We start from the raw sequence: 24,043 nt of genomic DNA, 5'->3' as shown, positions 1-24,043 counted from the left end.
GATACTGTGCGTCTCGGAATATTGAATTCCCTAATCATTTCCGAAATGGATTGTCCCATGCGTCTAGTTTCAACTTACATTTCGCATTCAGAGTCTGTTAATTCCCGGAGTCGCGTCGGAAACCTTGTCACATGAATTATCTAAACCACACGGAGTGGTCGCGTGTTTAGAGGTGCCATGTCACGGATTGTGCGGTCCCTCCCGTCGGAGGTTCGAGTCCTCTCTCGGGCATGGGTGTTTGTGTTGTTCTTAGCTTAAGTTAGTTGAAGTAGTGTATAAGTCTAGAGACCGATGACCTCAGCAGTTCGGTTCCTTAGAAATTCACACACATTTGAACATCTTTTTGAATCATCTAAGTACAAATCACAGCTCTGTCAATGCGTCGCTCTCTTGTACCTTGTGTACGCGATACTACCACCATATGTATATGAGTGTTTCGCTATACCATGACTTTTATGAGTTCATTATGGATGAAAGTATTGGATTTCAGAAGCAAATTTCCAGTACGCTTCAAACTAGTTGTAGTACTAGATGGACAGTTATTAGACAAGTGGTCCATTTTCAAACGTTAAGCTGCGGTATTTTAGATATCAGTATTGAAACAATGTCATTAATAAGTTAAAAAAGTTTCAAGTGATATGTGAGACAATACTCAGAAAACTGGGTGACAAAACAAAGACTTGTACAGAGGTAAAATCTTACAAAGTAATTCTAAAATAAGGAAGTGAATCTTGGACATGCAGTTTTTATGGAAAGTGAAAGGATGTGCCCACAGATATCGAAAACAAAACAATATTATAGGGCAAGAACTTAATATACATTGCACAAGCGGAAAAAAATAAAGCATGGATGCATCAACATGGAAACAACATACCAACATAATGAAGAAAGACTAGTTACACAAGTAATGCATTATAAACCAATAGTAATGAGATATATAGGACGACATAGGAACATATAGACTCAGTGAAGCGGAAAATGTTCATAATTGATGGAAATGTTTGCATTTTAAATAAATTTGTACTATGTAGTACAGGATTTTATAGTGGTGTCAGAGGCAGCTTGTAACTACAAAATCTCCATTATATCACAAACGGCTTGTTTGTGGTCTGATGTTCAATGGGAGTTTTTGTCCTTTTGTTATTGTTATATTTTCACTCATGTCAGATTCGCTGCTAGTTATAATACACACTGTACATATTTTTTCAAGCTATATGTGCAGCGAGCAAAAAACTCTCTTCAGGAAATAATATGTAAACATGAACTCATACGCAGTTTTAAGCTTTCTTGAAAGTCACTGGCCTTGTCTCGTTGAATACATCGTTTCCCGTGAAGTCACCGAAGTTAAGCAACGTTGAGTGCGACTAGTACGTGGACGGGTAAACACCCGTGTACGGCTGCTTTCCCTTTGCTTTCCATAAAAGTAGGGGAGGGATGGTGGTGCAAACTTTCTGATCACCAGACTTTGAGCCAATGTGAAATGTGGCAAGCCACTCCCTCACTTTAATTATTCAGTCAGATTAATATTCACATTTTAGGTCATGATCTCCGTGTTTCCTAGTACTACATTTGATACGTGTGGCTAACGATATTTTTACATGAGGAATTTATCAACAGAATGTTCTTATAATTGCATGTGTAGGCTGTAGAGAACTTGTACCTGAGGGGCCATAGTCGAGGCGATGGAGAACAGAGAGAAAAATGGATTCTGGTCCATATGTTGTGTTCAGCGACCTGGATATGCGAGTGATTTGGGGAAGCAGCTCCCTGTGAATTGTACCTGTTTGGAGACCTCGGTCTGTGACACTCTGCTCTTCCCACTCAGGGTCGGAGCAGGATGGCGCCGGCTCGCAGAACGTTTTACCTGGTCCAGGAAACAGTCCGTCATGAAGGTGGTCAGATGGCAGAAAGTGGGTGGAGGAAGCCATTTAAGAGAGACTGCTGTAATTTAAGCTTTAGTGCAAACGACTGGACTGTCTTAAAACTATAAGCATTCTCATGTTAGAAGCTGAGACGATACGATCAGAGCGGCTGGTGCACGTGTTTAGTGAGTGTAAATTTGCTGACGCCAGGAAATCGCCAGGATCTTCTATCGACTTGTCCAAAAGAACAGACACCATACACATATAATTACGGTGATCAGAAGCCAAGGATCAATTCTGTGCGCATGAACACATACCCTCGAACTCGTGTGGGAATAAGCCTTGCCACGAACATTGAGATTGATGGGCAGGGAATACTACTTTCATAGTGTGTGGAGTAAGTTGAGAATGTGAGTCTGCTGATGGAAATGCTTGAGATAAGTCTGCACAGCCGCGCTATTACCTGTATCCTCGGTGGCTTAGGGGTGAGAGTGCCTGCCTTGTAAGCAGGTGACCCTGGGTTCGATCCCGGTTGGACACACATTTTCAGCTCTCCCCGTTGATTCTATCAATGTCCCGCGCACAGCCGATGTTTGTAATGCATTGAAATTTCACTTGTCTATATGTAAAGATAATAACATTTAGCATCACTTGGACATATATTAACGATAAAGCTAGCGACCTATGGCAAATGTCTTGGATTAAATTTCATACTTCACCGTGCTGCGTTATGGAAAGATGGCATGTGGCACTGTTGATTGTAATCCATACATCAGATGAGAGTGTTAAGTCCGGTGGCCGCCTTGGTGCTATTCGAGAGGAGTAGGCGTTGGCAGCAGGTTTCACTCTGTCCCTTGTCTCAACATCGTACAACTCAAACGTGACACATCGCTACACACACAGACACACACACACACACACACACACACACACACACACACACACACACACACACACACGTTACAGACATCTACATGAATCAGACACACTTAACATACGACCCACCCACTTCACAGAAAGGTGCCAGCGTGCTCGACAGATAGCAGAAATATTTTCCAATTAGGACGCTGAACCTTCCAGCCAACCATGCCATATGATTTTAAATTTCTTTTTCATTTCTTGAGCGAGCGGTTCTAGGCGCTTCAGTCAGGAACCGCGTGGCTGGTACGGTCGCAGGTTCGAATCCTGCCTCAGGCATGGGTGTGTGTGATGTCCTTAGGTTAGTTAGGTTTAAGTAGTTCTAAGTTCTAGGAGACTGATGACCTCAGATGTTAAGTCCCATAGTGCTCACAGCCATTTGAACCATTTCTTGAGCAGGTGATTTGTAGATTCCAGCCCTGGACAAGGTGCAGACGCACTCAGAGGGACCAGTGAATGGTGGTGAGAGGCCAGTAGGTCCAGTGCCAGGAATACCTTTCCGATACATGACGTGTCGTTGCTCAGCGAGCCAAACACGCCTCCCTCTGTTGTCCCGGGTCGGCGCTGTCAAATGGGCCGCATCTTCCGCCCTGGATACTGTGTACCCACTCAGCGATGCTGAAGGAAGTGTTGTGGCAGAACAGCGGCCTCTGGAGGCCACAGCAGTGGCCATGTGGCGTCCTACTTCCCTTGACTGCGTGGAGACCTGGTGAACCCTTGGCTCAGCACACATTTACCACGATGACACACGGAGACGGGCCTCAACTTGCTGGCCTCTGGGAGGAGTCGGACGGCGCCTGGTGCCGGCCGCGGTGGCCGTGCGGTTCTGGCGCTGCAGTCTGGAACCGCGGGACTGCTACGGTCGCAGGTTCGAATCCTGCCTCGGGCATGGGTGTGTGTGATGTCCTTAGGTTAGTTAGGTTTAAGTCGTTCTAAGTTCTAGGGGACTTATGACCTAAGATGTTGAGTCCCATAGTGCTCAGAGCCATTTGAACCATTTGACGGCGCCTAGTGCTGAGGCACTAAGTTCTATTAGGAACTCAGTGCTGGTGGCAGCAGGCACCGTCAACGAGACACTGCAAGAATGCCCTCTATAATTCAAAATCAAAACGTAGTTTATCGCTCTAAGGCGCATTTGTTTCCCTAAAACCTGGCCCTTGTCACGTCGCCGATACTAGAGACGTACTGGTTCGCTAACATCGGCCCGCCTGGTACAGTCGTCACTGCAGTGTGGCGCAGTTTTCCGCTGCGCGCGACTGGCCCCTTGTCGCAGCCCCCTTACAGTAAGTTATTCTGAGCCAAATGTCGCCACACCTGCGGCTACCAGCCCGCAGCTGCTAATGCAATACTTTACAGTGGCTTTTTCACTATTTCTCATTATATTAACTAAAAACGAGGTAACGGCGTTAGAACATGAACCTTTCTCTTTTTGTGTCCAAGAACGTCAACGGGACTGGTCCATAGTTTCAACTTTCCACTATAGTTCAATTCTTTTATCTTGGCGGCTCGCGCATGCCCGCCCAGACGCGGGAGATTGCTGCGTTGCCAGTTGCACACGACGCACGCGCCAATAGAAGCAGCGCCATAGTATAGCATAGTTCGTAAGCTTACGTGTAGGGGGAAGCGCGCAGTTCATGAAGTAAAGCCACCACGGCCGCATTAACCCTTTCGCTGCTACTAAGACGTGCTCCCTGCATTCCGCGCTGTGCGCGATTTTGTCACTGCACTGCTCGCCTGTGCAGACACATGGTGCTCCCACTGCTTTGACACACTTATCATTCGATTTCACAAAAACTATTTGGCCCAAAAATTAAATTTTTACACGTGTTCTTGACTGATACCTTCCCCCCATAAATGACTTAATTTTTTTTCGATGTTCAACGCAGTTATTATGCAGCATTAAATACAGTAAACCATTGCACGAAATATTGAAGAGTTTGCAGAGGTAGAAGTCCATAGCGTATACTTTCCGTATGGTCGATTTTAGTTGCCACAATGTTGAGAATGACATGTGGACAAGATACCAAAATGTCATATAAAATATACTGTATAACAATAGCTCATTTAAGTACGACATAGGTGTCGTATGTAATATTGAGAAATATTCCGCCTTTCGCGACTGTAACAAAAGTTTTATTTACACTGAGCACGTTTGGCTTTATTTTAAAGCACTTCAATCAATAAAAAGGAATTAGACAAAATACATTAAACAAAACTGTGGACTTACAAAAACATTAGTAAGTGAATATACCGTCTATCAGTGAAGTGCTCTGAGCTATGTCAAATACAATTCTTGTGTGTGGCACACACAAACATCATTTATTTGCTAAAACACTGATCTGCCAACACAAACGTTGAATATTGTGTTACCCCAGCACAAAACTACGAAAGATGACTTGGCAATGGAGGAGACAAAATACTGTCCACTGAAGATGCTTCAAAAGAGAGAAACACGTCTGGTCTAAATAAGCCCCTTATTGCAGTTGCAGAAGAGGAATATATTTCAGGACCATTGGCAAAACTGCGACTGTGGAACAAAAACAAGAAAGAGAATATGAGTACCATTGTGTATGTGCCATACCTTTCCTTGATTGAAGTGCTTTAAAATAGAGACAAACGCGTCTGGTGTAAATAACACTTTTATTACAGTCGCGAAAGACGGAATGTTTCTCAATATTACATACGACACTTATGTCGTACTTAAATTAAATGAGATATTGTTGTACAGTAAATTTTATATGAAATTCAGGTATCTTGCCCACATTTCATTCTCAACATTGTGGCAACTAAAATCGACCATACGGAAAGTATACGCTATGGACTTCTACCTCTGCAAACTCTTCAAAATTTCGTGCAATGGTTTACTACATTTAATGCTGTATAATAACTGCGTTGAACATTGAAACAAAATTAAGTCATTTATGGGGGGAAGGTATCAGTCAAGAACACGTGTAAAAATCAAATTTTTGGGCCAAATAGTTTTTGTGAAATCGAATGGTAAGTGTGTCAAAGCAGTGGGAGCACCATGTGTCTGCACAGGCGAGCAGTGCAGTGATGACAAAATCGCGCACAGTGCGGAATGTGGCGAGCACGTGTCTGCAGCAGCGAAAGGGTTAATGAAGAGACAAAGCACTAGAAATTTCAAAAAATTGCATTCAAACGAATATAATTCGTGAAGTAAGGCACTTCGATATTGTTTTTAAATAATGAAAATATTTAGCACTGCACGAAGCCCAACACCTTAACCGATACGCTAACGCACCTCCTCTGACTACATAACGCCATGAGGAGTATAACAGCAAAATACTGACAAACACTGTTGGTATGACTATGAATTACTCACACTTCGTCGAAGTACAATAGGAAATAAACAATTACCGCTGTTCTTTATTGCGAAAAAGCGGTTCGTGAGAGTGATACAAACACCTTTCCTTGCTATCGCCTGAATTAGGAGTCTTATTGCTTGTTTGGTTTAATTAATTAATAGAATATGAAGCAATTGGTATAAAGAATGCTTTTTCCAAACTTTCTATAAAAGAATGTCTGCTATCAAGCCATTGCTTTTGTTCTATTACTTTATTTATGACTGAACGTTCCTAAAACTGAAGACACTCGTCCATGCTCTGCACTGCAGTCGAGATGTGGCAACGTCGTTCTCTGTTCATTGGCTGACTGTGTTTTGTGACGTCAGATGCGCAGAACGAACCTAAACTCGGCCGCCAACATAAATGACGCGCACTTTAGTTACGCTGTATAACGTTTAAATTCTGGCGCTCTACACACAGGTGGTTTAGGTCATAGCGTTTGCTCAATTAATGATTGAAACCATGTCACCTCATCTGATAAATGTTTGCTACCTGAATTCAGTAATTTATTACTATTCCTGTCAAATGTGAACACCCAAAATGTCACCCACACTGCCCGAATTTAATACAAGTTGATTATTGGTGACACAAAACACTCTAAAGACATGTTTCCGATACCTTAACGCTGTATCAGATATACAGATGTTACTAAACAGCAGATTGAGCTATATTGTAAGTTACCATCTTTGCATTCATTTTTTAGTTGTATGCTTTTTTCTGAGGTCTTTATGTACTGATACGGTGTATGTTTTCTACAAAATAGTATTTTCCTAACTGTAATTATTTTGCTTTGTAAATAAATGATTGAGATACAAGGGCAGTAATTTATAACAGTAGCAGATAACAAGGAAAATCAACTATGTATGTACACTCATACAACCATTGCACACTGGGTAACTAATGTATTAAATGCAGTGGTTTCGATTCTTCTGATTGTAAAGTCTGATAATGTGACCAACCTCCAGCGATTACGTTTTACTCCATCCAGTGACAGTAATTCCCTGTAAAAGTCATAATTCAGATAATTTACGGTGGCTGTGTACCCTGTTGCAACTAAAATAACTTCGTAAACTCGTTTGTTCTCGATCGCCTGTGTCTGACAATTAGAAATGAAGAATCATAAATGGTGTATCTGACGTTATCTGGGAATACACAGTGTATCATACACGCTTCTCTATATAATAGAGGCGTTTTTACGTAAATAGTTCAGTTAAAGGGACAACTACTTGCTCAATGGTTGGAATTCTTGCTTCCCTTATTTGTAGTGATATTAAAACTCTTACAAATTTTAATGGAATAATGTAATTTCTTTAACGATATTGTAGAATGCAAAGCATGATAGTATTTGCAGTGAAATTACCTCGAAAGAATGCTGTATCGAACGACATTGTCGTCGGCGGGATGATATTTGTAATTATCCTTCCTTTTTTCGAAGTAAAAGTGAAAAAAATACTCTAAACACAATGCTCAGACAATGATCCGATCGTGGTTGGGTCGATTTATGTAGCGATAAGGAAAGAAAAGCGCTGTTCTGGAGAATCGGTCCTATCATTTAAACAGCTTCTATAACACTTTCAAGAGAATCTAACAACAAACATTAGCAACTGTCGTCATATACCTCTACCCAATAAATGTCGAATGCTGCCAAAAAAGTACACTTCACCAGTCACGTTTCTACATTGTAAGAGAAAAAATTGTGAGGTGAACAGAATAAGGAAGAAAATCTTTTAATGTTTAATGTTCCACTAACGATGAGTTCCTTAGAGGCAGAGCAGAAGTGCAGCCCGAAACAAAAAAAAACAAAAACAAAAAATCTTTGAGAAAGAAGGGAAACCGGTCGTCTTCGTGTGTATCTATCAGTACAGTTTTGTGTGCACTCTGGTTTGTGTGTGTGTGTGTGTGTGTGTGTGTGTGTGTGTGTGTGTGTGTATTTTGCACGACCGTTTTTCTGGGAACAGTGATGTAACATACGCAAATTCATGGTGAAAGACCCATTTGATCGGAATATTTCATTGACGTTGAGGAAAATGATAAACTGCAGTACTAGTGATTGTCGGGAAGTGACTAATGCAACCTTATTCTTCATCTACTCTGGTTCAGATTTGCATGCCTTGTAGCAGCGAGAGCATGTTGAAAGCATTGTAGATGGTGCAGGGACAGTAAAAGTCAGCTGCCACCCTTAAAGCCATTTCGCAGGAAGTCTCCCAAAGGAAAGTAGAGGATCAATAGCCCACGACCAGGCAGTTCTTTGTGACTCCATCTCATGGCGCCTAAAGCTTCGTGGACACACAGATAGGATCTCGAGTGGCGCAAGCTCCTACTGCCAACATTTTACTACCCAGAAAGAGAAAAGCGTTTTAACATAAAGCACTATTGTTCACAAAAGTAGACAGCAGAATTTTTCTCTGGTAGCATTGGATGCCACAGATAAACATCTCGAAAATGAAATGGGGGCTTTGAAGATATTAGATACCGCTGGACATGTTGATTGTACAAAAAAATATATACGTGACCTAAGAATCGCAGTGATTGACTCACTTGAATAAACTGCAGATTAGACAGAGAAGTTCGGCTGTGCCGACAAAGACTGCCTCATTGGTCACCAAAAGAAATAGACGGAAAGCGAAGCGGCTTTTTTTCTGTGGAAGATGGTAAATCGAACATTAATCAAAAAGAGGAGAGCCAAGCGAACGGGTCTAGCTTGTTCTAAGGAACATTTTTATCAATCAGCGCTGAAAACATCCAGATCCCAGCCAATCAGAATTCAGTGAGAAACGCAATACGTGGCAATGCGAGGCTTCCTTTTAGTAAACATTCGATTAAAAATCGCTTTATCTTCTGCTTAATAGTCAACCTCATTTGATTTCTGATTTGGTATCTGGTAAGTGCCACCTTAAGAGCTGATGTAGCAAAGGACTTAGAGAAGTTTCGTGCTAGATCTGCACTTTGCCATTGGCGAGAGTCGTTGGTTCGGCGAATGACTGATTTTACAGCTACTTCAGCTCCTACCTACAATACTATGGTGAGATCAAGCCTCTACCAAAAGGTGAGGTATAGGGAAACTAAAGTAACTTTGTAACATTTCGATCACTTCAAACTTTTCTTTGACTACTTGTTTTCGGCTCAGCGAACAGTCTGCTTTCAACTCTACCACAGGTTTGAGATTTTTCTTTCTGTAGTACTATTTGTTTTCAATTAACACCATGACAAACCGTGGGCACTTCACAATTGCAATTAATTGATTTACACAATTATTAGTATTCCCCCATGTCAATATATCTAGGTCTTATTGAATTGTTACCAATGTTTGTCGTTTGTTTTGTTAATAATTATTGGAATAAATCAAAGTAATTGTGATTCGTATGTCAGTTAGTAAACATATGGTTCCTCACTCATTATTTTGGAGAGCACCCTAATTTTTGCGGCGCATGCCTGGCTTACAGTCCGTTTAAACCCAGTTCACCCAACAGTTCTGGGTGCGTGCATGCGTGTGTGTGGATGTGTAGTACTAATAGTAGTAGTAGTAACAGAAGTGGTAGTACAAACTGTGGGAGATGAATGAGAAGCAGAGAAACTCGATGCATTGAACAACAACTGCAAAAGTAAAAAAAAAAAAAGAGCAGGTTCGCACTATTGATCGATAGATTACTTCAGACACTGCATTTGATTCAAGCAGACACGTTACCGTAAAGGCGCCACGTATGTGCAGTTTGCTTGTACGATACACGTGTTATTAACGCTTTTCGTTAGTAAATGACAGCATTTTTGTAGTGATTTTTTCCACATTTACTTGTACGTCACGCAAACCACGTAACAGTGTGTGGCAAAGGGTTCTTCTTGTACCTCTATCATCTCTTCCACCTTTTTGCCCGTTCCATTCAGGAACGGTACGTGGCAACAACTTTCGGTACGCTTTTTTATGAAGTCTAAGTTCCCTGATTACCTTGTCATGATTATTTCATGAGTCATGTGTGGGAGGAAGCTGGCTGGTTGGGTCGTTGGTTGGTTGATTGTGGGTTAAAGGACTAAACAGCGAGGTCGAGTTAAAGAACTAAACAGCGACGTCGTTCAACGATATTCATGGGTGCATTACATTTTCCCAGCTCCCCCTATAAGAGGTTACATCGAGCAATGTCACACATGATCGGTTTTATGATCCCGGTGTTGTGGTGTGGAGAGATTGCATGGGCGTTCTGGCCTCTAAATGCTTGAACACAGTACATTCACTGATTCGCATTAGTGCAGCACTGTACTTCTCCGCCATGTGCCTCTTTTCAATAGTGCGTTCGTCCATCACTGGCCTACCCATTTCCCCATCTTAAGCCCCTTCGAGAACGTATGGGATGTGTTGAGGAGGTCTATTGCAGTACGTCCACATCCACCAACGACCCTCCAGTGCTTTTCATTCGCACTGGTGGACGAATCGAACGCTGTACCACAAGAGCTCCTTACCAACATTGTGACCGGCATAGGAGCACGTTACAGAGTATGAATCACCGTGTTTGGTGGTGACAAACCCTATTAAGAACCATGTCCCACTGCTCTTAATGTCCAGAAGATCATCATGAATGGGGATGACTTCAGTATAGTCATTGTTTTTGAATAAAAGTGTCATTTCTGTCCGTCTGTCTGTTCGTCGCATTGGGTATTTGTTTTATCTTCCGTGATATACTACAGCAGTTTTTTCTATTCATGGTCCAAGTTGCATCGACCTATTTTACGTCGCAGTGACACACCGCGTGGAAGTTACATTCCTCCACAAGCTTTGCACGCCACTGGACAGAGCTCTTGCCATCAACTTGAATTCACTTAACTTCTTCTAGTTCACACATTTTCTTTTATCAATACGACAGTGAATGCAGTGGAGCAGTTGATGAGAAATATGGTCTATTGTGTGTCAGTTACTCATTTAAATAGTGCTAGTAACTGTGCAGATTTTAACTGCGCATTGTAATTTATACTTCTTTAGCCTGAAATTAAACAAACACGTTATTTTATTCATGCTGTATCTTGTAAATCCATGGCCGTTAATAATGGTGAATGACCAACTAAAAACTTAACTGATGTTCGTGAATAAACGAGAAAACTGGAAATACCCTGATGACAAAGAAAGGGAATAGTTTGCAGCATAACAACAGAAAGGGCATCGGCACAGGCCCACCGAGACTCCAAGAAACTCTTTAGTAATGCACAGAACGTAATCAGGATTATCTAGCCATGAGATGATAAAACAACAGAAAGCACTGAACAACATATCGCTGATAGGATAACGACGTTATCACAAGGAGGGGAGAAGTGGAAGAACATTATTGGCGTGCCGAGTAAAATACAAATGTACAAAAAATATTGTAGCAATCGCTCTAACGATGCTTCTGGAAATTGCTTTCTTCATATGTGATACCCATGACACGAATGAAGAAAACCCTTGTGTGTTACTGTTCGAAATTTATTGTGTCAGCGCGTCTGAGTGTGATTTTCAGTTGCTTTGCTTTTCCCGAAACGAAGACCTTGTGATTACTTCAGAGCGCAGTGTAAACGCGTTTGCATAATTTAATAACAACATCGATCCCTCATAGCATTACTTTGTTCAGAACTTTGCTATCTGCTAGATAAGAGAGAGAGAGAGAAGGAGGCGGGGTCGGGGTGGGAGGGTCATGTGCGACGAAGCGACGTATTCAGAGCAGAAAGGAATCTCTCCGCCACGCTTATTACGGCGCGAGCAGAGAACGCCTTATCGGTGAAGGCACCCACGTCACGCATTTCGTTTCTCGCCGCATGGTGTTCTGTAGCCAGAGGTTTCACGTTTTTGTGAGCAGTCGGAATTAAGGAACCGATATCTCATTTCTCTGCTCCCACATATGTTGCCAGATATTAGCCTTTCTTTCACACTTTCCATACTGGTATCAATGTGAGATTGATTCATTACTGTTACATTAGGGTCCTGTGCATTTTAGGCTACATAATAGGATACATACGTACCTGTTACAGGATGACGAAAGGGAGCGGACATCCCTGCATTCAGTGACTGAATGTGAAGTCTTCGGAGGAACCATGAAACTAGTTTCACACTACAGCTTATGAGAAATTTGTATAAGTACCAGGAATGTCACAATACGGTTTGCTGTGAGTCTGTGACCGTAATTTATAACGTCGTCATTTTTTTTTAACGTGAGCAGAAGGATAATGCCAATCTCTGTATCTGTAAATAGTTTACTGCTTCCGAGAAGAATCGCAGTGGTGTTCGATCATTATTCTCACAACAGGTAAGTAGATTCTATTACCAGCACGTTACGTCATCACTGCAAATAGACCTCGGATTTAATACGAGAGATTGGCACTTGCCCGAAAGAACAGGTACCATCTGTATATAGTTAAGGCTAACCGGCCATCGACCTTCTTCTTCTGTGGCGAATGCACACGCATTGCCCGAACTCTTACGGGACTCGGTTAGATTGTCTGCCGCGAGTAATGAGTGTAGTGGGCAGGGGCACTACGAATGTAGTGTGTGGACATTAAGTTGGGAATGTGGGTCTCACGGGGAGCGTGAAAGGGATAAATCCATGCAATCGCACTATCCTCTGTGCCCTCGGTGGCTCAGATGGACAGAGCGCCTGCCATGTAAGCAGGAGATCCCTGGTTCGAGTCCCGGTCAGGGCACACACTTTCAACTGTTCCCGTTGATGTATATCGACGCCTGTCGACAGCATAGGGTCTTGATTTAATTATCATTTCATTGATTCGATGAAGTAATTTTAACTGGCATCTCAGGTATTGTTCGTTATTCGTACTGACATCGGTTCATCAGAATCCTCAGCCGTGTTTTCTGGTTCGAATTTTGCCTGAATTTAGGTAATGCAAGCAAATGCTGTATGATTTCATCGCCGGTGGTTCGGATGAAAACAGAGCTGCCATTCGTGATATAAGCGCAGTAACTCTACAGTAGCATTATTCAGTTCAGTGGGAAGACAACTTTATGCATTTGAGTCTGAAGTTCAGTGAAGGAAGTAGATGCCGCTTGGTCGCATTATCGAAATTTAATTAATATAACTGACACAGTACTTCGTAGCTGTCTGTTAAGACGTTTGAGGGAACTATCATACAAATTTCGATGATTCCAAAACAGTCATTCATCTAAGTAGAAAATCGAAAATCCTGTCTTCCACTTTCGTTAACCTAACGAATGGGCAGCTGGACGTTGCGGTAAAATTCCGCACGTAACATCAGACATGACCATTAATATACCAGCATGTGTTAGAATCACGGTAACAATCAATTAATCATATTGTTTCCAGTTTGCGAATAGTATTACCCTTGTTCAAGTCTCAAGTAAAAAAATAAAAATACCAATGCTAAACTGTCAACGAAAAAGTAAGGAAGCCGCACGTCCACTTGATGAACTGTATAGTTCAAGAATCAAAAAACTGGATATGAAAATTTTTTCAGAGACCGCTACAAGCTACAAATTTTGTTGATTTTCTTAATTACTTAATAAAACAATATGCTATCAGGTGCAAACTTCGTCTATATAATAAAATGATAGTTCAAAAAACACAGGCTGGGCATGTGTCCTGACTGTCCTTCGGAGAAAGAGAAAGATAACCCAGTATGAGGAAATATTCGTTTGTTGGTTTGCTGTTAGTACTAAAAATTGAAATAATCATTTACTTCGTTCGTATGAAATGTGTATGTTCTTGTGGCGTGTTCTGTTACAACTTGAAATCATTACTGATAAAATATAAAATACGTAACTCATAACAATATATACGAATATGTAGGCCTATTCCAGCACCAATATCTTACTAACTCTTTAAAATAATTTTATGGTATCATTATTAACATTAAGTTGTTTCTTTCTTTTAATGTATTTCGTTGATCAACATCAGAGATGCGTTAGCAAGGTGTGCAGAAGACATTCCAAGTGACAGATAACAGCAGGATCGACTCATCGATGGTTAAATTGAAACAAGCTTTGTTTTGACCACCATCTTGTTTATATTGTAACGTTTAGTTGATTGTGATTACATGTTTTAAGGATCCTTTGCAAGTTTGCTTACAGTGGTTAACAAGATCCAAGGAGCCATAGCATTGGAGGTAAGAGAATTCACCACAGGAAGAAAGTCATTTCATGTAAATAAAGACAGTGATTATTTAAATCTTGTATATGAACAACCAGCCAACAAGTGAAGTGACTATTCCCTCATATTATATTATCGTTCTCTTTGTCTGCAGTATGGTCCCATCACACGCCAAGACTAAAGAACAAGGTTAATATCTATTTGTTCTTTTGCTGATTGCTTTTTTTGTATTGCCATTGTAGCTAGAAAATAAAGACTCCAACTCGAAACATGTTGCTTTATTAAATAATTTAAGTAAGCCAACAAAATTTGTGGCTCTCAAAAAACTTTCCTTATTTTTGAAAGAATCCAGGTCGATTAACACTCAGCATGGCTTTCGACTGAAAACTGGAGTTGTGTTCCGTACGGGAGTAAGTCAGTTATTTTGATTTTTAAATTGTTTCCTTTAGTATTATTGCTCAGGACACCATAAAGGTGTTACAGTCACTTTCCAGTTCGCAGTTTCTGAAACGAAGACACAGAAAACAAAGAAATTACGAATAATCTGGATATTCGTGTTTTATAAACGCATATTCATAGTTTCTCTAATTGCAAAGAAAAAAGGAAGATTCAGATAAACATTGTTCTTAGAATAATGAATACTCATCAAGGTACAATGTATTAAAAATGCAGTATCTTCGCAAATATGTGATTGGCTCGGAGAATATTACACTAGTAGACAAAGTACGTTATACTGGCCCGTGAATGTTATACTGGACGGTGCACGTCTCCTCCAAGCAGATGTAGTAAGACATCGAATATTTTCAATACACATAGAAGATTTACCAGACAGGATCAGCAGTACTACAAGACTGTTCGCTGATGAAGCCGTTCTGTAACAGGTGGGGAGGGGGGCTATCGCCGTTGAATGACTGAAAGAAGTTGCTGTAAGACTGAATTTCTGTTAAGCAGATCTTTTTAAATGTCGATAAATGTAAGATAATGCCTGTAACATAGAGAAAGCACCCGATAGTGTCTGATTGCATCACTGGTGGGGAACGTCTTGAGCGCATCCAATCGTGTAAATATTTAGTGGTAATACTAAGAAACCATGCGAAATGGGGCGCTTACCCGCCAGGTTAGCCGAGAGCGCTAATGCGCTGCTTCCTGAACTCAGGTAGGTGTGCCAGCCCCGGATCGAATCCTCCCGTCGGATTAACGTCGACGGCCGGTGTGCCGGCCAGCCTGAATGTGGTTTTCAGGCGGTTTTCCACATCCCAGTAGGTGCATATCGGGCTGGTCCCCATGTCCCGCGTCAGTTACACGACTCGCAGACATTTGTGAAACGTTCGCACTCCTTCATAGCTTACACTAGACGCAGCCAGCAGGGATACGCAACTTCCGTCCTGGGGGTTACAGGATGACGACAAGAAGGGCATCTGGCCAACCTCTGACACTAACACTGCCAAATCCATAGTAACAGGGCCGACCCCGCGTTGAAGTGCTATAAATGCGCAAGAAAATGACGATCATGATGTGAAAAATAGGCGCTCACGTAAAATCAGCATTAGAAAAGGCGAATACAATGCATCCGTTAAGGAAATCGCGTTAAGACGCTAGTGCCGCTAGTTAGAAGTTGTAGCGTCGGTAGCACAGGGTGGTTACAATTAAACTTTCGCTGCTTGAGGGGGCCTCTATGAAAAACTAGTGATTGAAGGCAAAGAAACTTTGCGGAAACACGTTTTTAATTTCCACGTGTAAGTGTAACATTTGTTAAATGAGTACCATGTTTACGTTCCAGCTTAGAAACGTTGCTCAATGTGTCGACCATCTGCATCCACGATATTCTGGAACAGAGATACCGTTTCAAAGGTGTGCGCAGCGCTTTGCGAACCATGGGCCATGGAAAGTTCAGCTGTCGTAACCCAGCAAGTGTACTGCTTGGAGATCGCACATGCGTTGGGCATTCTCAGCCGCGGCAACAGTGACTTCAACAGCTTGTAACGCAATTAGCCGTCTGCCTCCCCAAGGAGCATTTCCCTAACTGCCAATTAATTTGAAGTTCCGAATCATGTTCTTCAACCCCTGTGCGGAATGAGTACATCTCCGTAATCCTTTAATGGGTCGATATTCGCCGAGAGCAGTAGGACTACTCCTGTTGTTTTGATAAAACAGCTTTACGAGTCAGGCTCTGCTCACCTTGTCCAGACCCATATTGACTGTCTGCAACTGCAATACAGTGTTTCAAACCTGCGTCGCCGTACCAACACCGGCGCCTAACGGCAACTCATGACACTAACACTACTAACAAGGAATATCCTGCAGCGCAAAGTCAGAAAAGTTTGGCACCCGTACGATAAATAGTTTTCCCTACACACTGGCTCAAGAAACGAAAGTTTAATTGCAGATGGAAAACCAGTCATAAGCAGAGAAGGGAAATCAGAGAGGTGGAAGGAGTATATTGAGGGTGTATACAAGGGCGATGTACTAGAGGACTATCTTATGGAAATGGAAGAGGGCTTATATGAAGATACTGCGTGAAGAACATGACAAAGCACTGAAAGACCTAAGTAAAGAAAAAGACCCCGTGAGTAGGCAACATTCCATTAGAGCTACTGGTAGCGTTGGGAGAGCTAGCCCTGACGAAACTGTACCATCTGGTGAGCAAGAAGTATGAGACAGGCGAAATACCCTCAGACTTCAAGAAAAATATAATAATTCCGACCCCAAAGAAAGCAGGTGTCGACAGGTATGAAAATTACCGAACTATCTGTTTAATAAGTCGTGGATGCAAAATACTAACACGAGTTCTTAACAGACGAATGGAAAAACTGGTAGAAACCGACTTCGGGGGAGATCAGTCTGAATTCCGTAGAAATGTTGGAACACGCGAGGCAATACTGACCCTACGACTTATCTTACAATATAGACTAAGTAAAGGCAAACCTACGTTTCTAGAATTTGTAGAGTTAGAGAAAGCTTTTGACAATGTTGACTGGAATACTCTCTTCTGAAGGTGGAAAGGGTAAAACACGGGGAGCGAAAGGCTATTTATAATTTGCACAGAAACCAGATGGCAGTTATAAGAGTCGAAGGGCACGAAAGGGAAGCAGTGATTGAAAAGGGATTGAGACAGGGTTCTAGCCTATCCCCTGTGTTATTCAATCTGTATATTGAGCAAGCAGTAAAGGAAATGAAAGAAAAATTTGAAGTAGGAATTAAAATCCATGGAGGAGAAATAAAAACTTTGAGGTATGCCGATGACGTTGTAATTCTGCCAGAGACAGCAAAGGACTAGGAAGAGCAGTTGAACGGAAGGACAGTGTCTTGAAAGGAGGGTATAAGATGAACATCAACAAAAGCAATACGAGGATAATGGAATGTAGTCGAATTAAATCGGGTGACGCTGAGGGAATTAGATTAGTAAATGAGACACTGGCAATGGCAAGGAAAGCGTTTCTAAAGAAGAGAACTTTGTTAGCATCGAGTATAGATTTAAGGGTGTCAGGAAGTCGTTTCTGAAAGTACCTGTATGGAGTGTAGCCATGTATGGAAGTGAAACATGGACGATAAATGGTTTGGACAAGAAGAGAATAGAAGCTTTCGAAATGTGGTGCTACAGAAGAATGCTGAAGATTAGATGGGTAGATCATATAACTAATGAGGAGGTATTGAATAGAATTAGGGAGAAGAGGAGTTTGTGGCACAACTTGACTAGAAGAAGGGATCGGTTGGTAGGACATGTTCTGAGGCATCAAGGGATGACCAATTTAGTACTGGAGAGAAGCGTGGAGGGTAAAAGTCGTAGAGGGAGACCAAGAGATGAATGCACTAAGCAGATTCAGAGGGATGTAGGTTGCAGTAGTTACTCGGAGATGAAGAAGCTTGCACATGATAAAGTAGCATGCTGCATCAAACCAGTCTTTTCACTGAAGATCTCAACAACAACCCCATAATTAGGAAGTGTGCTTGACGAAAGATATCGAACAAATTCAGAGATTCGCTGCTACGATGGTAAAAGGGCGGCATAGCCCATATGAAAGTCTGTCAGAAATGCTCCGGGAATCCTAGGAAGACGCCACGATTTCGCGTAATCCGGTTGGGTAAATTTATAAAACCTGTTTTCGAAGACCATTACGCTGGCATCATCGACATATTTCCTTCTCCCGAAACGCAAATGAAATAAGAAAGACAATCGACAGTATTGGTACGATATACAGTCCGCCATACAATGTACATTGGCTTGCGAAATGTATAGATAGATCTAGACCGCAAAACATAGGAGTGCAATAACGACAAGTGAAGCTCTGAAACGCACGGGAAACGTGGCAGTAATGAAGAGTAGGTGCAGTTGCACCGCCTGCACCGCCAGCTTTTCAAGTGCTAGGAAATTTACCCGCACTGTGTTTGCTAATTTAGCGACAGCCTGCAGACTGTGAAGCACAACGTGCGGACCCCACACCACGCCGCGCCGTTCCGCGACCCAGTACGAGTACAGTAGCTCTGTGCTGTGTACTGCGCCCTGTTATTATGTCTCGCCGGAGGGATGCAGTTCAATAATGACCGCCGCTGTTCCTGACGCTGCTCTGTATTCGTTACCGTTGACTTTTACAGCTTTAGTGAACGGGAGCAAACACTACTGCGAAAGCTACGAAAACTCTTCTCCGTTTTCCACGATCTTTCGCACAGTTCCCAGCAAATTTACTTTGACATACGTCTATATTGATATTTTATCGCTGACTCTGTACTTTAACTAAGCTGAAAAATGTAGCGTTTTATTTACAGTCCGGTATATGAAAGATTCCGACTTATATGACGAAGTTATGATGAAAGAGTAATAGGAATTTTTTTAATATCGCAGACTTCATACATTCGATTTTCAAGATATTTTTTATCTTGTTGGTACACATACGCCTGATGTATGTTTGCATTTCCAGCTGTTTCGAATTATTAGTTTATTTTTCACTGTCGAAAAGGTTATACGTGTTTGCGAGTATTCGACGAATTTTTACTTTCGAAAAAGATGGATCAAAGAATTAAATTTTAAAGATTAAATTTTACTTGAAAAATGGAATAAAGTGCAGCGCCGCTTTTGAAATGTTGAGTGAGACTTTTGGCGAATCTACAATCAGTAAGATAAGAGCTTACGGGTGATATGTTTCAGATAGGGTCGGGAAGACGTTGAACTCCCTAGTACATTTGTTAATGACGACACTGCGGAAGAAGTAAAGAAAATGGTTCTGGAAAATCACCGAATCACCATCAGAGGGGTTACTGGTGGTATCTGCACAGCCTTTCGATCATGCCAAGCAATTATTTCGGAGGTTTTAGGCATGAAACGTGTAGCAGCAAATTTATTCCGAAACTGTTGAATTTCGACCAAAAACAATGTCGCATAGTCATCGATCTGGAATTGCTGAATGAATTCGACAACGATCCAGGACCGTATATGGGTATGAGGTCGAAACCAAGGTTCAGTCATCCCACTGGAAACTGCCTGAAGAGCCAAACCGAAAAAAAAAAATCGCAAGTTCGATCACATTTGGAGGTTCATCCCACTGTTTTCTTCGATTGTAATGGGATAGCGCATAGTGAGATCCTGCCTCATGGTCTTACGATCAATCAGGAATACTATCTGGAGGTTAAACGCCATTTGCTTGGAGCAGTCCGAAGAAAACGACCATAATTGTGGCAAAACCACTCGTGGAAATTGTCTCACGATAATGCTCCCGCTCACATCTCAATGATTGTTTTTGATTTTTTGGCAAAAAACAAAACCGTTATGTTGCCTTAACCGTCGACTTCTAGTATTTTTATTCTGTACAATCACGATTTCGGCTTTTACGCCATTATCAAGTAAAATGTTCTTAGACGACTAACACCTCACATCTGGTAAAGTCACCCCAAGGCAGGTAGGCATAAGACTTGACTGACCGCCCCTCCCCCAAAATCCTGACTGACTGACTTGACTCAATCTTGTGTTTACCTGCTTTGGGCTGACTTTATCAGATATGAGGTGTTTGTCGTCTGAGAACATTATTCTCGAAAATGGCGTAAAAGCCGAAATCTTAATTGTACAGAAGAAAAATACAGTAATATACAATGAAATGGCGATGTATTCTCTCAAGAGGTACTGTATGACTTTGGCTCACCACCATCGAAAACTTCTAGGAGGATTACTTTGAAGGGGACAAAGTTGTTAATGATGAATAAATATAGACTCTTTAAGAAAAACAAAAATTCCCGTTACTTTTTTATCACACCTCGTGCACACCTCTCAGTTCTCAAGCAGACAGGGTATTTTAAGTTTGACTTTTAACCTTTAGACTAATATTTTTTGAGTGCTTGTAAGTCAAGTATTTATTAATTTATGTTGATGAAGCACACAACTCACAATGGCCACGCGTTGTTCTCTCTATTTTCACCTTCCTGTATCGAAACAAGGGCTGTTTGCATTGCTAAAAGCTTTTGTCTTGGCGTGTTACTAGGAAGCTTTTCCCCCACACTGAACTGCGCTCGTACTTCGTGACAAGTTGTGCTAGATCGATTGAGTGATCGTAGACGAGTAATTACGTTTTTAAGCGCCACCGCCGGCCGCGGTGGGCGTGCGGTTCTAGGCGCTGCAGTCCGGAACCGCGGGACTGCTACGGTCGCAGGTTCGAATCCTGCCTCGGGCATGGATGTGTGTGATGTCCTTAGGTTAGTTAGGTTTAAGTAGTTCTAACTTCTAGGGGACTGATGACCTCAGCAGTTAAGTCCCATAGTGCTCAGAGCCATTTGAACCATTCTGGTTTGTGGGACGCTCAACTGCGTGGTCATCAGCGTCCGTACAAAGACCCAATTTTTTCACAATCCAATTTTTTATACAATCCAATCTAGCCACTGTAATAAATGATGATGATGAGGATGAAATTATGAGGACAACGAAACACCGAGTCCCAGGCAGAGAAAATCTCCAACCCGGCCGGGTATCGAACCCGGGACTCCGTGATCCAAGAATTCTGATGAAAAGTAAGAGTACGACAGTTGCAAAAGCCGCTGCAGATCTGAATGTCGTGCTCGGGAACCCTGTCAGCACCAAAACAACACAAAAGGAGCTACAAAGCAGGGAGCTGGAACAACAAAACCCTCATCAGTGACGCAAACACCCGTAACATGAAATCGTGATGGCGCGTCTATAAAACCTGGGCTATGGAGCAATGGAAGAAAATCATTTGGTCGGATGAGTCTTGTTTCACACCGTTTCCAACTTCTGCTAGTGTTTACGTCCCAAGGGCGAAACATGGCGGGGATTCGGAGACGATTCGTGCAGCCATATCGTGGGCCACATGGTTACTCTGCAATGTCGCATTATCGCCAAGGACATATGACCATTCTGACTGATCGGGTCCATCCCAACGTACGATATTCGTACACCAGTGGTGATTCTGTGACTCAAGACGACAGAGTCCCTCTTAACACAGGTCGTAAAGTCCAGGACTACTTGTATGAGCACAAGGATGAATTGTCACATCTTCCTCGGCCAGCACAGTCATCACATCTTTGTATTATTGAACCTTTGTGATCTACTTTGGGTAAAAGGTTGCGTGATCGCTGTCCACCTCCATCATCGTTACCTGAATAGGTCACTGTTTAGCGGAAATAACAGTACTCGTATAATATTCCCTAGAACACCTTACAGACTGGTGATGTGTTATGTTTTTGGTGTTTCCAGATTTTTGTCCACCCTCTGTACTGATACGTCACGTGAAACACTTGTTCACAAATTCGAGCAGTCTGTTTTACATGTAGGAAGTATTCCGTACATAGTTAACTGTGTTACTCGATGTGTAACTTTTTCTAGGGTGATGTGCTAGACCTTGCGATATTTAACAATTTTTTAAAAATATTTTAAGCCGGCCGCTGTGGCCGAGTGGTTCTAGGCCCTTCAGTCCGGAACCGCGCTGCTGCTACGGTAGCAGATTCGAATCCTACCTCGAGCATGGATGTGTGTGATGTCCTTAGGTTGGTTAGGTTTAAGTAGTTCTAACTCTAGCGGACTGATGACCTCAGATATAAAGTCTCATAGTGCTTAGAGCCATTTGAACAATTTTTGAAAATATTTTAAGAGAGTAAAGGCATGAAAGGGAAACAATAATTAAAAAAGGAAGTAAGATAGGATAGTAGGGTCTCCTTCGTGTAATTCCATTCAGTATGTACCCAGAGCAAGCACTGATTCAAACAAAGAACATCGTTGCAAAAGGAACCTAAAAACAGGGAGAACAAATAAAAAAGCCTTAAAGTTTCCGAAGACATTGATATTCTGGCAGGGACGGGCCAGTTTAAAGAAATGGTATGAGTGTGAATACAAGTGGAAAAGTCGAACTAAATCACGTCACACTGAAATAGATTAGCAAATGTTGCAGTAAAGATAGCACAAGTTTTACTATTTGGCGAGCAAAATAATTAACGAGGTCAGGACTGTACAGGATATAATATGCAGAATGACAACAGCTAGTAGAACATTTCTGAAAAAGAGATATTAACGCCAAACATAAAGTTTTATGAACGTTTTTCTGAAAGAATTTGTCTGGAGTGGCTCATTATACGGAAGTGAAGCAAGGACGATGAACAGTGCATAAATGAAGAGAGAAGAAGCTTTGAAATAGGGTGCCGCAGGAGGATGAAGAAAATTAGATGGATAGATTGGTTAACTAATAAAGAGTTGCAGAATCGAATTGAAGAGATAAAAGCTATATGGAACCACTTAATTAAAAGAACGAATCAGTCGATCAGATTCATTCTGAAGCGATAAGGAATAGTTAATATGCTAACAGAGGTAACAGTCTATAGAGAAGTGGTAAGAATAGGATACAGTAGGCAATTGCAGATGGATGGCCGGCCGATGTGGCCGACCCGTTCTAGGCACTTCAGTCTGGAACCGCGCGACCGCTACGGTCGCAGGTTCGAATCCTGCCTCGGGCATGGATGTGTATGATGTCCTTAAGTTAGTTAGGTTTAAGTAGTTCTAAATTCTAGGGGACTGATGACCTCAGATGTTAAGTCCCATAGTGCTCAGAGCCATTTCAACCATTTGAACTTTGCCACACTACTGTGCTAAGATATCATCGGATTTCGTGTGAGTTGCTTCTTCTTCCCGCGAGTTACTGTTGTATCCACAAATTCTGTGTAAGTAATGGAAACCATTGTAGCTCAGCTAATGCATGAATGACATCTATATATATTCTCGGTAAGATATGTTACGTTGTCTGGCGGAAAGCTCTTTGGATACCACAATCATTTTCCGCTTTACTGGTCCATTCGCGAATTGTGCGCGGGAAATACTGTCGTATGAGTTCAGATTCATCTGATGGTTCTGTCATATGTTGACTGACTCTTCTTGGGTTGTGTATTCCCACACCTTCGGTAGTATAACTCTAAAAATGGTTCAAATGGCTCTGAGCACTATGGGACTTAACATCTTAGGTCATCAGTCCCCTAGAACTTAGAACTACTTACGCGTAACTAACCTAAGGACATCACACACATCCATGCCCAAGGCAGGATTCGAACCTGCGACCGTAGCGGTAGCGCGGTTCCAGACTGAAGCGCCTAGAATCGCTTGGCCACTTCGGCTGGCAGTATAACTCTCTGTGCCATTTCCGTTGTGGTGTCTGTTACTGGAAGAAGATGAGCTTCTCCGTTATTACTTAGGAGAAGAAGAACTTCTTATCTGAAATCGCTATAAAAAAACCTTAGATATCTGGTTTCGATAAAACTAAGTTACCATCTTCAGATTTTCATTAAGGTTATTACAGACATATTGTGCCAGCTGAATGCAAAATCATTCAATTTACGAGCACAT

At 41.9% G+C, this 24,043-nt stretch overlaps 1 protein-coding gene and 1 non-coding gene across 2 annotated transcripts in view; one reads left to right on the top strand and one right to left on the bottom strand.

Moving 5' to 3' along the window:
- LOC124614905 overlaps nt 1-24,043 on the bottom strand; it is a 249,727-nt gene that overhangs the window by 129,736 nt on the left and 95,948 nt on the right. The gene's annotated exons all lie outside the window — the stretch shown is intronic.
- Trnat-ugu lies at nt 12,728-12,802 on the top strand. Its single transcript has one exon. It is a non-coding gene; the product is annotated as a tRNA-Thr (tRNA).

The sequence above is a fragment of the Schistocerca americana genome, chromosome 1 (assembly GCF_021461395.2).
Source record: "Schistocerca americana isolate TAMUIC-IGC-003095 chromosome 1, iqSchAmer2.1, whole genome shotgun sequence".
Lineage (NCBI taxonomy): Eukaryota > Metazoa > Arthropoda > Insecta > Orthoptera > Acrididae > Schistocerca > Schistocerca americana.
This window is presented reverse-complemented; position numbering and strand designations above follow the sequence as displayed.